The sequence below is a fragment of the Dreissena polymorpha genome, chromosome 15 (genome assembly GCF_020536995.1).
Source record: "Dreissena polymorpha isolate Duluth1 chromosome 15, UMN_Dpol_1.0, whole genome shotgun sequence".
Classification (NCBI taxonomy): domain Eukaryota; kingdom Metazoa; phylum Mollusca; class Bivalvia; order Myida; family Dreissenidae; genus Dreissena; species Dreissena polymorpha.
Window position 1 is genome coordinate 2658027 of NC_068369.1, and position 13587 is coordinate 2671613.

At 33.8% G+C, this 13587-nt stretch overlaps 1 protein-coding gene across 7 annotated transcripts in view; it reads left to right on the forward strand.

The window, feature by feature from the left end:
• Nucleotides 1–13587, forward strand: part of LOC127860734 (helicase with zinc finger domain 2-like) — a 143356-nt gene that overhangs the window by 94846 nt on the left and 34923 nt on the right. The gene's annotated exons all lie outside the window — the stretch shown is intronic.

Genomic DNA, 13587 nt, shown 5'->3' on the forward strand with positions numbered 1-13587 from the left:
TTTATTAATAAGTTATCCGCGATTTAAAGGTTATAAATGAGAATTATATTAACCGAACTTCCTCCACTTTTCCGCGAAAACGTGACGTCACCACAACAATTAAAATCAAATGACGTCGTTTCCATTCATAAACAGTGCGCGGACGTCATACTTATCTCTAGATTGGTTACCTCCCCTTATCTATCGCATACTCTATATAGGGATCGGTAGGCTAATTTTATCGGTCAAAAATTTCACCGGTTATTTTTAGAAACATATCGCGAGATTATTCGAGGTTCAGGGGAAGTAATCCGTGTACCATTTCCGGTGTATTTTCCCGAACTTTTGATAGCTGACAGGTAAGAATAAAAGCTCGTTCTAGTCAAATAAGAATCACAATACATATGCAACTTAAATACTACATGATACATAATATCCTCGCGTTACTTAAAAGTGGAAATTCTTGATTGTTGAGCATATGAATCTTTGTATAAAAATGTGACATTACAATGTTAATGTCTGCACGTGCCGTTTCCCATAAAATAGTTATAAACCATTCTCCGATTTGTCTTCGCGTTAACCAATTAAAATCGCCGATACATTAGCCTGTACCTGTTGTTTATTATTGTCAACGGAGTCAACGGTTATATTCAACGGGGAACCAGTTAAACTTATCTCTAAACATAAACAAATATTTTGCTTATTGATTCAAATAAAAAGGAAATAAACAGATGCGTGCTTCGAAATATAGTCACAATAAATACAGAGAAGAATTTTAGAATATTTTAAAGCCGTAAATTTGATCATTTATATATATTTTTATCATTATGATCAATCAGAAGACGCCGGTTATTTTGCTTCGAACATTTTCGGTTCCGGTGTCAGGTTCGGATAATGCGCGCGCACGTACCAAACTTTTCAAAACAACAGGTACACAGTCAAATACTCGTATTACCGTAGTGCTCCTCGAGCTCGCTATCACACATCAATCAATAAGTATGCAAAATGGCAAATGACCAATTTTTAAACAGACAATGCCCAATAAAAGTACAGTATACTATCATAAGGGAAACGTTTAGATGATTGTCAAATAGTATCGTGGAATATAATATGTCTGGCTTTACGGTACTTTCACACTGAAGTGTATTTGATATCACACAGAAAATCAATCTACCAAATGTGTCAAGGTTTGTAGTTATTACTACAGTTCAATCTTTGTCAAAAGTGGGTATTTTACAAACCGTGAATTATAATCATACATATGCGTTCATTTCACATGCTTATCTAGTATATATCGAGAACCATAATTTATGGTCAAATCTAAAAAAATACGAATATAAACCAAGAGTAGCACTGCAGTTATTTGATGCTTTTGTTTCTCCTATTATGACGTATGGGTGAGAAATATGAGGGGGGGGGGGGGTACCAAGTCATCACAGTTAGAAAGGCTGCATCTGAAAATTTGCAAAGCTACGCTTGGTGTTAGACAATCTACAGCTAATGTAGCTGTATACGGTGAACTGGGTAGATACCCATTGTATATAAAACCGCTATGTACGTATTATAAAATATTGATTAAAGTTAAAGTATAGTGATAACATTATTACCAAGTCAGATGTAGAAGATGCTATGTTTGATGTTAGTTGTAATAAAACGAATTGGTTTAGTAAAGTTAAGAACCTTCTTACACGATACGGTTTTTACTATGTTTGGTGTAGTGGCATACATTTATTATCATATTAAATTAATCACAGTATCAAATAAGCATGAATATTGATTTAAGATAAGTTCATCCTGTTAAATAGATGTGATAAATAATGACCTAAACTTCATTGTACAATCCTGTTGTGTTAATTATTATATGTATGCATATATGTATATGAAACACAAAACAGAGCAAGAACTAATTGGTAATTTCAATACATAAGGACCATGAAACATAACATGAAGAATCACCAAAAATTAAAACAGTACAAGCTTTTTGTTTTAATCAAAGAATCATTTTGCAATTTTTTGTTAAATATTCATTTATTTAAAAAACAACAACATAAACTTGTCAATAATAAACTCACAATATCAAACAGGTACAACCGATAAAAAACATTTAAATCTAATTGTTAATTTAATCAAAGTTGTGTTATCTAGTTGTTCGCAATTAACGTTGCTTATGCGATTCTGATCCGTATGAAAATATCTAACAATAGATAAAGGTCACAATGCTGATTTATTGAATAAAAAAATCACATTAGAATTTTCATCGCGGTCGAATGGGCTCGGGTTGCATATTATTTCAAGAGGTATGTCTTGTAAGTGGGTTCCAAACAAAATGTCGATATTGTTTTCAGTTCCTTTTCGTTTCTGAAACTTCTTACAAGTGCAGCGATACTAACACGTTTGTACATCTTTTTATATTTCCAGATGGACGATACCATAATTAATGATCTGATAGCTCAAGGTCAACATGATTTGCTAAATGGACGCAAATTGGACGCAAAAAGACGCGCACGTGAGGCACTTATCCGAGCTGAACTAAGGAAGAGATCCTATTTATTAGAAGAGGAATCGCCCCTCACAGAACGGATGCTTACCGATTGGTTTCGAGAGTGCTGTATGATCTTCAAGGGGGTAAGTCAGTGATACGAGTTTATCGGTAGACGAGTTTTTTTTTCTTTAATGGTATACATGCAAGTACAATCAAACCTAGTATTGCAGAACATTTGAATTACCTTTTTATAAAAGCATTTACGAACTTTGGACAACCCTTTCTAAAGCTCAATAATTTTAAGTTCAGTACTACTTATTGTTTATACTGAATCTGACCATTTCCCTATTTGCGCTACTATAACTTTTCATAGAAAAAAATAGTAACCCGAAGATCGATCCACCTTCTTCTCATCGCATCGATAATAACATCACTGAATGTAATAGTAAACTTGATAAATTTAAATGGAATGATGCGCTTAGGGATACATTTGTTGAGACTTTTGTTAATATGTATCACATGTTTAAGGATGACATTTTACATCAAATAAGTGTAGATATAAACCAGGCTCTTCAAACAATAGTATCACTTTATAAAACTGCTGCAGGAAACATGAAAGTCCATTATAGAACCAAACGACGTAACATTTATGAACGGCAATATAAACCATGGTGGGATAATGAATGTGATATTTTGAAATATTGTAAGTATAACGCTTTGAGAAAATTTCGTTTCACGAATTGAAGGGAAGACTTACATATCTACATAAACGAAAAAAGAAATTTAAAAGTAACGTGTAAAACCAAGAAGGAAAATTTCCAACGGAATATGAGAAATAGGCTATGCCAGGCATGTAGTAATCCAAATTTATTTTGGCAAACAAATAAAATTGCAAAATCTTCACATTCTAGTTATCAGCAACACATCAAACAAATTGATTGGCTACATTATTTTAATCAATTATTATATCGAGAAAACATGTCATTAATTAGAACGTCTGAAGAAGCTGCTCTACCTGAATATGATTTAGTTCTAAATAGCCCTATAACACACGAAGAAATAATGATAAGTATTAAAAAATTAAAACTGGGAAGGGCGCAGGGGTTTGATGGTATAGGTGCTGAGTTTTATACAAACATCACTAATATTATATGCCCAGTATTTTGCTCGCTTTTTAATCACATCCTAAATACAGGAGTATTTCCTGACATGTGGGGCGAAAGCATTATTGTTCCCTTACACAAAAACGGTTCTAAAATGGAACCGACACATTATAGAGGTATTTCATTGATAAATGTAATGTATAAAATATTTGGAAATATTGTAAATTCACGACTGTGTACATGGTCCGAAGAATTTAGTAAATTGGACGAGTCGCAATCAGGTTTTCGTAAAGGTTATTCTACAATGGATAACTTATTTGTCTTACAAAGCATGGTTCAAAAATATATAATTAAGCCTGGAGGAAGGTTCTATGTCTTATACGTTGAGTTTCAAAAGGCCTACGATGGGATATTGCACTATAAACTATTTGATATAATGCAGAAGATAGGTGTAAAAGGAAAACTATATAAGGTACTTGGCTCTATGTACTCAAATTTGCGGAGTCGCGTGCGTGTCATACATAACAATGTAACTAATGATTTTAAGTGTAACATTGGTACAAGGCAAGGAGACGTAACTAGCACGATAATTTTTAATTTATTCATATACGAGTTATCCCTTTACCTACGTGACCGAGGCCATCAAGGAATTTTCATTACTGAGGATATTCCACAAATACTGTGTATATTATTTGCGGATGATGTAGCGAGTTGATCTGAAACCGCTATAGAACTACAGCGTCAATTGAATAGTATTTTTGATTTTTGCCAAATAAGTGGCATGACTGTAAATTAAAAGAAAACCGAAATAATTGTATTTAGAAATGGTGGCCCATTGCGGTCATATGAAAATTGGTTCTATAATGGAAATCGTGTAAATGTTACACCAGTGTAAGCAAAAAGCAAAGCAAAAAAATAAATTAATGCGATTAAAAGCTACCAAGGATATTTTGGAAAATTTTACATTCAATAATATTTCAAACCCTTTGACTCAATGGTAAAGCCAATCCTTACATACGGGGCGGAAATTTGGGGTCATACCTTTTCTGAAAACATAGAACAAATCCCGACTCAGTTATGCAAAGATTTTCTTGGTCTAAATCGGTCAACCAACAATTGTATGGCTCTAGGGGAGGTTGGTAGATTAGAATTATGTGTAGACTATCATATTAAGTGTATTACATACTGGTGCAAACTAATTCACATGCCATTACATAGATACCCCACAAATTGTTATAAAATGTTGAAACGCCAGGATGAAATCGGAAGGACCAATTGGGCTACTTCTGTTAAACTATGGTTTTGGGTATATCTGGGTTTATCAGGATGTAGGTAATGTGGATGTATTTTTACAACTTTTTAAAGATCTCCTTATTTGTTGTAAAAGGCAAAACTGGACAGGAAGTTTATTCGACTCGTCAAGATGCGAAACATATAGAATGTATAAATCATTACTTGAACCAGAAAAATATATTTCGCTTAAAATACCATTCTACTATAGAAAAGCACTTGCAAAGTTTAGATGTTCCAACCATAAGTTTCTAATTGAAACTGGACGACATGTTGGTATAGCTCATGGTTTTAGATATTGTATACATTGTCTAAATGTGAAAAACACTTTTGTTATTGAAAACGACTTTCATGTATTTTTTTCATTATTTTAATTTTCACGAAGAACGTAACATGTACTTTTTTTCTTGGTATAGTGGAAACAGAGAAGAAATAGATTTTATTAATCTGATTAAAACGAAAAATGATCTAAAATGGACGAAAAAAGCATTTTTTATATATTTTTTAATGCGCAAAGCACAAACATTGTTTAATATAAACATTCGATATTTTCTGTGTACAGCATGAGCTCATATTCACCAACTTTCTTTGAGACTATGGATAGAGACCACGTAATAAACTTGGACCCACAAACGCACTTAAGAATTTGAGTTGATACTGATTAAAAGGGTGTCCTTATGACCTTGTACGAAATAAAGATTGGTGTGAAACAGTTTTAAATTCCGCATTTGACTGGTGCATTTTTTTAAATATTAGTTGTTCTTGTCAATCCAAGTTTTAACATTTCTTTATATTTTATTGTTTTTGAATTCGGGTGACCATACTATGAGATTAATTCTTGTTTACACTTTTTCGTTTGGTGATCAATGGTTCGCTAAGCGTTAGATAAGGTTAGCAATCAACCGGTTTAACCCCCCCCCTCCAATGCTTTTGATTTAATGATACAATGTGATATCCACAAATTTGCTAAAACATTTTATGTTCAATTGATTGCTTTACTTTTTTCAGTGTATAAACGATTGGTAATTTGATTTAAATAAAAGTGGACAGGGAATGTTTCTTTAGATGTTAAATAAATCGAAAGTCTTTTAAGACAACCTATACAGCATTTTCTTTCATGAAGGCATGATAAAGCTTTCGGGTGAACTTACACTGAATATGAATATTAATTGAAAACAATTATACTTTGTTAAAAAGCATTGCATGTTAATATTTTTGACCATTCTACAGGTAGACGAATATGCGTTGTCTGTGAAATGTTTTTATTTAGGTAAGAAAAGTAGTAATCATAAAGATATCACTTCATGTCAAACAAGCATGGCTAAAGAGTTCAATAGCATGATTACACCTTGATATTTTGGATCAAGCTCTTTTAAAGATACACTTTAACATTACTGTGTTTTGACGCAATATTTTGTTTGTCTTATATACTTGTTTTACCATGGGATGTAATGAAAGATTTAAGATTGTATAATAATTTTTATTCAAAGCCACCTTGTTTGATGTGGAATGGACAATCGAAACGCATAGGAGTGTATTATTCACCCTTTTGGTTCTACTAGTGCAAAGTATTTCTACGGAAAACCGTGTTGAAAAATATAAGGTAAAGAGGATATTCGAATTCATGTCATCGGTGCCCAAATTGGCGAAAAAACATACACAAAAACATGTTTTGATAACCAAATTCTTTGTATTATATTCTTATTGTTTCTACTGATACTAAAAGTTTTCTAAAACAATATCATAGCTTGGAATACCGGTAATCACGGTTATAAAAGTGTATAATGATAATGTTTTTACCCTTTTTTTTACAGGAATTCGAAAATTTGTTCCGTGAAATGAATTCTATATCATCAGCTGCTGAACAACGAAAGAGATTAACATTAAGTTTGCAAATCGACTGCGATATTCTTGGTCAACAGGAAAATCTCCTATTACGATTGGGACCGCTTAACATCAGGAACAATAATAATAGACATTCGTCACTACTTAGACTTGTTAGGAATTACTTTAAACTGGTACGTTTTCTGTATACAACCGATCATCATGCTTCGAAAGTTGTACAAATCCTTTCCTTAAAATGCTCAAGACAAAGTGCACTTGCTTCGCTGTTGTTGCCACCCCTTGCCCGTCGTCTCCCGTGCTTCAACGTTTCTTATTTGAATTCGATTCGTTAGGCAGAGTATTGTCATCATTTTGTTTGCCATAAGGGCTACACTATATTAAACAATAAACTCAATTGTTCAGTGTCGTTGGTAGAAGAGCATTTTTCATACATGGAGTATATTAATGTAGTATTATTTTTGCTTATAATCACTGCTCATTGTCCCACTTATTTTACTTGAAATGGTAAGTTTAAGTTGTTGGCAAGAAGAATATAATATTCTTCATACATGCAGGAGCATTTAAAACAATGCTATGCTTTGTTCATGTCTTGCATTATTTAAGAAACATTAATTGAAGTGCATGACTGCGTAATTTATACTTAACTACATAGTTTTATGTAGCTCAAGCTTTTAAATTAAAGAAGATATGTAGGTGAACATTCTTTGTGTTTTATTCATCGCTATTATTAATAAAAATTGTTATGAAAGGCTGAACCAAAGTCCTAGCATGTTCTAATATAAATTTAAAAGAAATAACTTTTAGAATTCAGAGAAAAGTATGATCATTTCTCTTAAGCAAAAGTATGCTCTATAATAGAAGAATGTTTATTTTTATAAGAATGTTTGGTAGTGTTATATCCAATATAAAAAGTAATCTGTGCTAACGCCGTGCTTGTGGTCATTTATTAAAAGTTACCAATTTTTACCGATGAATTATTTTTAAAGACTTAAACAATATTGATTGCTATCCTCGTAGACCTTTTTATAGTAGTAAGTTATGTGAGTTATAATAGCACTGCGAGTAAGGTAAAAATGACATCTTGTTTGTAGTAGAAGATACTGAATTAGCTATAAGGTATAAAACGACTTTTGCATGGCTTTAATTCAATTTTGTCTGTGTACTTATGTCATAAGAACGATATTTGGGCATTTTGAAACTTTACAGACATAAAGGACATCATTTCTAATAGCTATTATTTCCATACAATATTCTAATGGAATTACTTTGAATCACGTTGAATGAGTTATATGAAAATTGTAAATCTGTATTGTTGAAGATCCAAAACATGTATGTAATTTTACAGAATGTACACTCGCAAGTTGTTGGAGTAACCGAGATTGGTAAGCAACATGTTCTAATAATACATACACATGTTTACGTGCTTTTAAAAATCTTCATTCAAAATTTTAGACAGAACACACGCATACAGTTTATTATTATTTAGGCTACAAAGAACATGACAATACATGAAATAACAAAACGATACTGCAACAAATATTGTCATAACTGAGCATTTTAAATGAAAGTTTATTAAATGGTTTAATGTTTGGATAATAGTTTTAAAGGAATTCGGACATCATGACAACAGCACTGCCATAGAGATGTCAGCAAAATCTTTGCAAGCACTGGGGCAAATACAGAAAGCAATTGCCCGCTGCAGATTGGGACTGAATAATGCAAAGGTAAGGTTTTATGTTTAAAGTAATGACTATTGTAAGTATTGTTAGTATACGAATACACACTCTACGACACTCTACGACCATATACCCAATACATGAAATATATTATAATCAATTTTATAAATTTGTGTTTGTTAAGAATGATGAACAAAAGGCGATGTTTTTGAATCTAATGAAAATACTAGAAGATCAAAGATCGCAGGAAAGTCACAGAGAATGCAAGAGTTGGTTAAAAGATACAAATATTGGCACTGGAAGAAATGAGGGGAAGGTATACTTACACTCCATGTGTTTTGTCGAATTGTATTGACAGTATGTTTAAATGATGTGTATATATGAAGAATATGCGTGTTTTATAGATTTAACTGCTGTAATATGTACTAGGGCCTTTAAGCTTTAACTATGTAATGTTGTATGAAAGTTTAAAAAAACATGTGCATTGATTAATTGCTTGTTTTTGACAAGAAGTAACACCACAATTTGTTTTAGGCAACACCAGCGAGTAAAAAACATACACGACATCGCAGGCGTAAGTTATTTAATTATTCACGTATTTTTCTACGACGTTTAAATTCAATGTTAGTGAATTGTTAAGTCGCGCGTCTATGTTGTTGATTTTACTCAATGTGTACTAAACGAAGATGTGAAGCAATACTATGACATTTTGGCAATTAACTAATTTCGTTTCAGCAAAAGCGAGGAATCCTAGCTTTCCAACCCCCGAAGCTGCAAAAGAAGCATTGGATGTGGAATTGTGTATAAGAAATCACAAAGAAACGAATATTCATGTTTCTCATGTTAATCTACAGAATATAGCTGTTATGCCAGTGAATCTTGGTAAACCACAAGGTGAAGAAGGTATGATATACCACACCGAAATTGTGCGTAATAAAAGATATGACTGTTCAGATACTAGTTCATTTTCTGGTGAGTCAAGTTCTGATGACGATTATGAGGCTGTACGCAATCCTGAAGATTCAATATCGTTGGACAGTTCTGGAGCGGACGATACAAACATTGACTCAGATGATGCAATATCGTTGGATAAATATGAATATGAAACTGATGTGTATGAACATGCTGACGATAAAACCGATTTTTATGAACAGAGTAAATGTTTACATAAAGATGAAATACCAATAAATTTCCACGAGGAAGAACTCTGGGTAAAGAATGGTCTGCAGTTAAAACCCGGTTTCGTTAACCAATTTAAACCAAAGAAACATTTCGATCATGTTTACGAGGATTGTGAAAATGAAACAGAATTACTAGAAAAACTTAGTTCCAACCCTGCAAAGTATGTAAGGTGTATAATTCATCATGATGGATGTCACAATGCAATATGCAACCCTGTTGACAAACTGAGTGAAGTTCCAACCATACACATATCAGGGCGATCAAAGATTGGGAGAACATTTAATGAAGATGAAGTCCTCGTCGAGGTGTTAAGCCGAAACAAAACATCAGAGGAGGTGAATGGACAAGTGTTAGGTGTTTTTAGGCGCAACAGATACCAAGGTATCAAACATCCTGTATTTATATGTACTGTTGATGAAAATGGAAGCCATTTGCTACGACCCATGTGTAAAACGGTCCCAAAAATTAAAATAAGCACATCTTATTTGCGATCGGATTACAACAGACCGATATTTACTGTTTATGATTATAACGAACGTTTGGGAGTTTTAACAAAATCTACTGATGTCAAGGTATCCTCAAAAGAACATCTTTGTGTGTTTCTGGTAGTGTTTATTACGTGGAGTTCAACGTTTACATATCCACTCGGAAGGATTGTAAAAATCTTACCATGGGGAAATACTGTAGCCAGGGGATTAACAATTTTGAATATGCAACATGAAGTACATTCAATATACAGTAAGGAAACAATAGATCAAGTGAATGATTTGCAACTATCTGAAGGACTTGACGAACCAAGCACTGAAAAGCAACAGAACAGAATGGATTGTACATTGCTAGACGCATTTACAATTGACCCACCAGGCGCAGAAGACCTTGACGATGCCCTGAGCTTAGAATGTAGGGAGGACGAATTACATGTTGGTGTACACATATCTGATGTTACTGAGTATGTAATGAAAGACGATGCATACGACAACGATGCGAAACAAAGATTGTTGACTTTCTATCCAAAAATTGACAGACCAAGGCATATGCTGCCTGAACCAATTAGTACTAGAAAATGTAGCCTGTTGGAAGGAAAACGAAGGCTTACATTATCAGTATTTTATTGTTTTGATAAACATGGAAAAAGAAATCAAATCAATACTCAAGATATTGTTCGACCAACAGTTATAAAATCTAGAAAACAATTTTCATATTCACAAGCTCAATCGATCATCAAGAAAAAAGAGTCTGAACATGAAATAACTAAAATCGAAAAAGATTTGAAGATTATGTTTAAAATTGCTTGTGTACTTCGTAAACAGCGATTGGGAAATGCAATGCATGCATCACAGGGTGTATTTAATGACAGAGGCGCCGAAGATAATGAACACGAAGCTCATATTCTGGTAGAAGAGTTCATGATTCTCACCAACATTACGGTCGGAAAAATGTTGTATAAACAATTTCCAGAGTGTGTTCCTGTAAGGTACCAACCACCGCCGTCCGATGAAAATATGCACGAATTTCTGCGGAAAAACGGCGTATTTATTGATGTAGTGGCAAACCTGCAAGATAGATGCATAGGAGGCAACATTCGGGGTTTACACACACTTCTTGCTATGGATAACCAGTCGGTTACGGGAAAACATGTGACAGTTCCAAAAAATATGTGGCAAGCTATAAAAGATCACAGAATACCGAAGCAAATGCTGATGTGCGACTACATGCTTCCCATTCAGCATGTTACACTCCAAGATTGGAATTTTATTCAAGAAAGGGCCGGATATATCTGCTGTAACGGACACAAGTCCGATGCTGACGATTGCAAGCATTACCATCTTGATGCCTTCCCATATGTTCATTTCACTTCGCCCATTCGACGGTTTATCGATATTGTTATTCACCGGCTTGTACACGCGTTTCTCAACGATGAACCATGTCCATATACATCAACCGAAATCAAATCAATTTGCAATCAGTTGTGTTCAAAGGAGAAACAAGCCAAAGAATACAGCAAAAATTGTCAACTGCTAAAGAGAGCTTTGGAACTGCAAACACAACCACAGATGTTACAGTGTTATGTGGAGGATGTTTCTACAAGTGGCATAATTTTTTGCACACCAGCGTTGAAAAATGTTACAAAAACAGATAGAACATTGACTTTTAATCGTTTAGAGATGGGTCATAAACCTGAGCTTATGCAAGCTGAAACAGAAACAGAAACATGTGTAAGAGCAACGTGGAGGAAAAGGTTGTACGACTGCAAAGGAACAGCTTTCAAATATCCAAAAGAGGCTCTCAAAAAGGCATGTTTACCATTGAATCCTAACAAAAACGTCATCTTAATACCACTTGCAACATGGGCCCACATGATAAAATCCGCACTAAACGGTCACAATGCTGATTTCGAAAAAAAACTATTATTCGCAGCAGCGCAGCATTCATCGCTTATCTCAGGTTTTGATGATGTCAGTACCGAAAGTGTCGATTTGAAAGATCTGAAACCATGTACGAAATTTTCATTTGATTTCAAGAGAGGTCAGGTGATAAATATCCAAATGTTAGCTGGACCATTACGTGGCATTATGGTTCCTAAACCTATGTGCTTAAAACTGACGGATACTATTTGCTTTTGTTTGTTGCATACAGAAGATCCCGTGTTTTACCTTTCTAACTACTCCAGTGTGGCAATATCAAAGTCCTTCCGTAATGTCACTCAATATGTACATGAATGGCTGCCACTCATTCTCATGGAGTCTGCCGCCAGCACAGTGGGTTGCACGAATGATAATTTTTGCATAAATAACGTAAATATAAACTTTACCTCGGGGGCTATAGGCAAGTTCGCGCTTTCAACCAAACACTGTGATGAAAGAAATATAGAACTATCTGGTATACAAAGGGACGAGTCGATCAAGGGTGATGAAGAGGCATATACACGTGATTCTGCTGACGTTATAAAATCTTACGATTGGATATGCATTAAAGCTCTTTACCCATTAGATTCAAGTACATCCCACAATGGTGACTACTGGATAGCTCATGGAACAATCACAGGTGTCCAGAAAAAGAGTCTTGAAAGTGATAAAATTATAGTGTCTTTTAAATTGACAGCAAGGTCGGGAACTGTTCCTGGTGAGTTATCGTCTGGGAATTCGAAATACAGCATTGAAGTCTTAAAGAAAGGCAACGTCGACGGGTAGGAACTTTATTGCTCTCTTAATGTATGGCTCTGTTGTTAAAGTGTTATATGTATGGTCTATTCGTAGGTGTCATGTTGTATACACTTGTATGTTAACAATAGTATTGAATGCATATCCCCGGATTAGAACCTAATAAACGGGTTAAAATATTGATCTATAATTCGAAATAGCGACGTTCAAATACAGCATCTGATACTTAATAAAATTCAGTTTGAAAAGTAACAAGACCGAAAGAAAAAATCGAAATGAGGAAGAGGTCTGATAAAATTACTTTGAAATACCCTCGATTAAATTATGTTTATAATGTTCACATCCAATTTATGTAAATGTTTGCATACAAAAGTTTGCAACCGTAGTTGGTATACATTAAACACTTGTTGTAAGTTTCCTTTCTCTAAATTAAGAAAATGCCCCAAATTGATTTGACGTTTTACCAGCTCTGAGCTGCATAAATAGTTGGAAGATGCTTGAATATAAGTCAAATGGGATGCAAGCTATTGGAAATGTTGCATAAAACGATATTCATCTAAGTGCTCTAATGTTGACTGATGGACGGATTAATATAATAGGTCGCACAATTTAATAAATGATTGTTTGTATTGTATTTACAGTCGGATTGAGGGATTCATTAAAACTCTTGAAAGGTCATCAGAATGTCTTCCAAAACGAATTGCTATCAAACATCGAATACCAGATTTGGGTATGATTATTTATTTTTCATTTATAAATTTATCTTTATGAATTTGTATACCATGTGATATGTCAGTTATTTCAAGATTTTACTATTTACTGTTCAAATCAGAAAATATACGTATATGTATATAAAAATGTGTACTTTT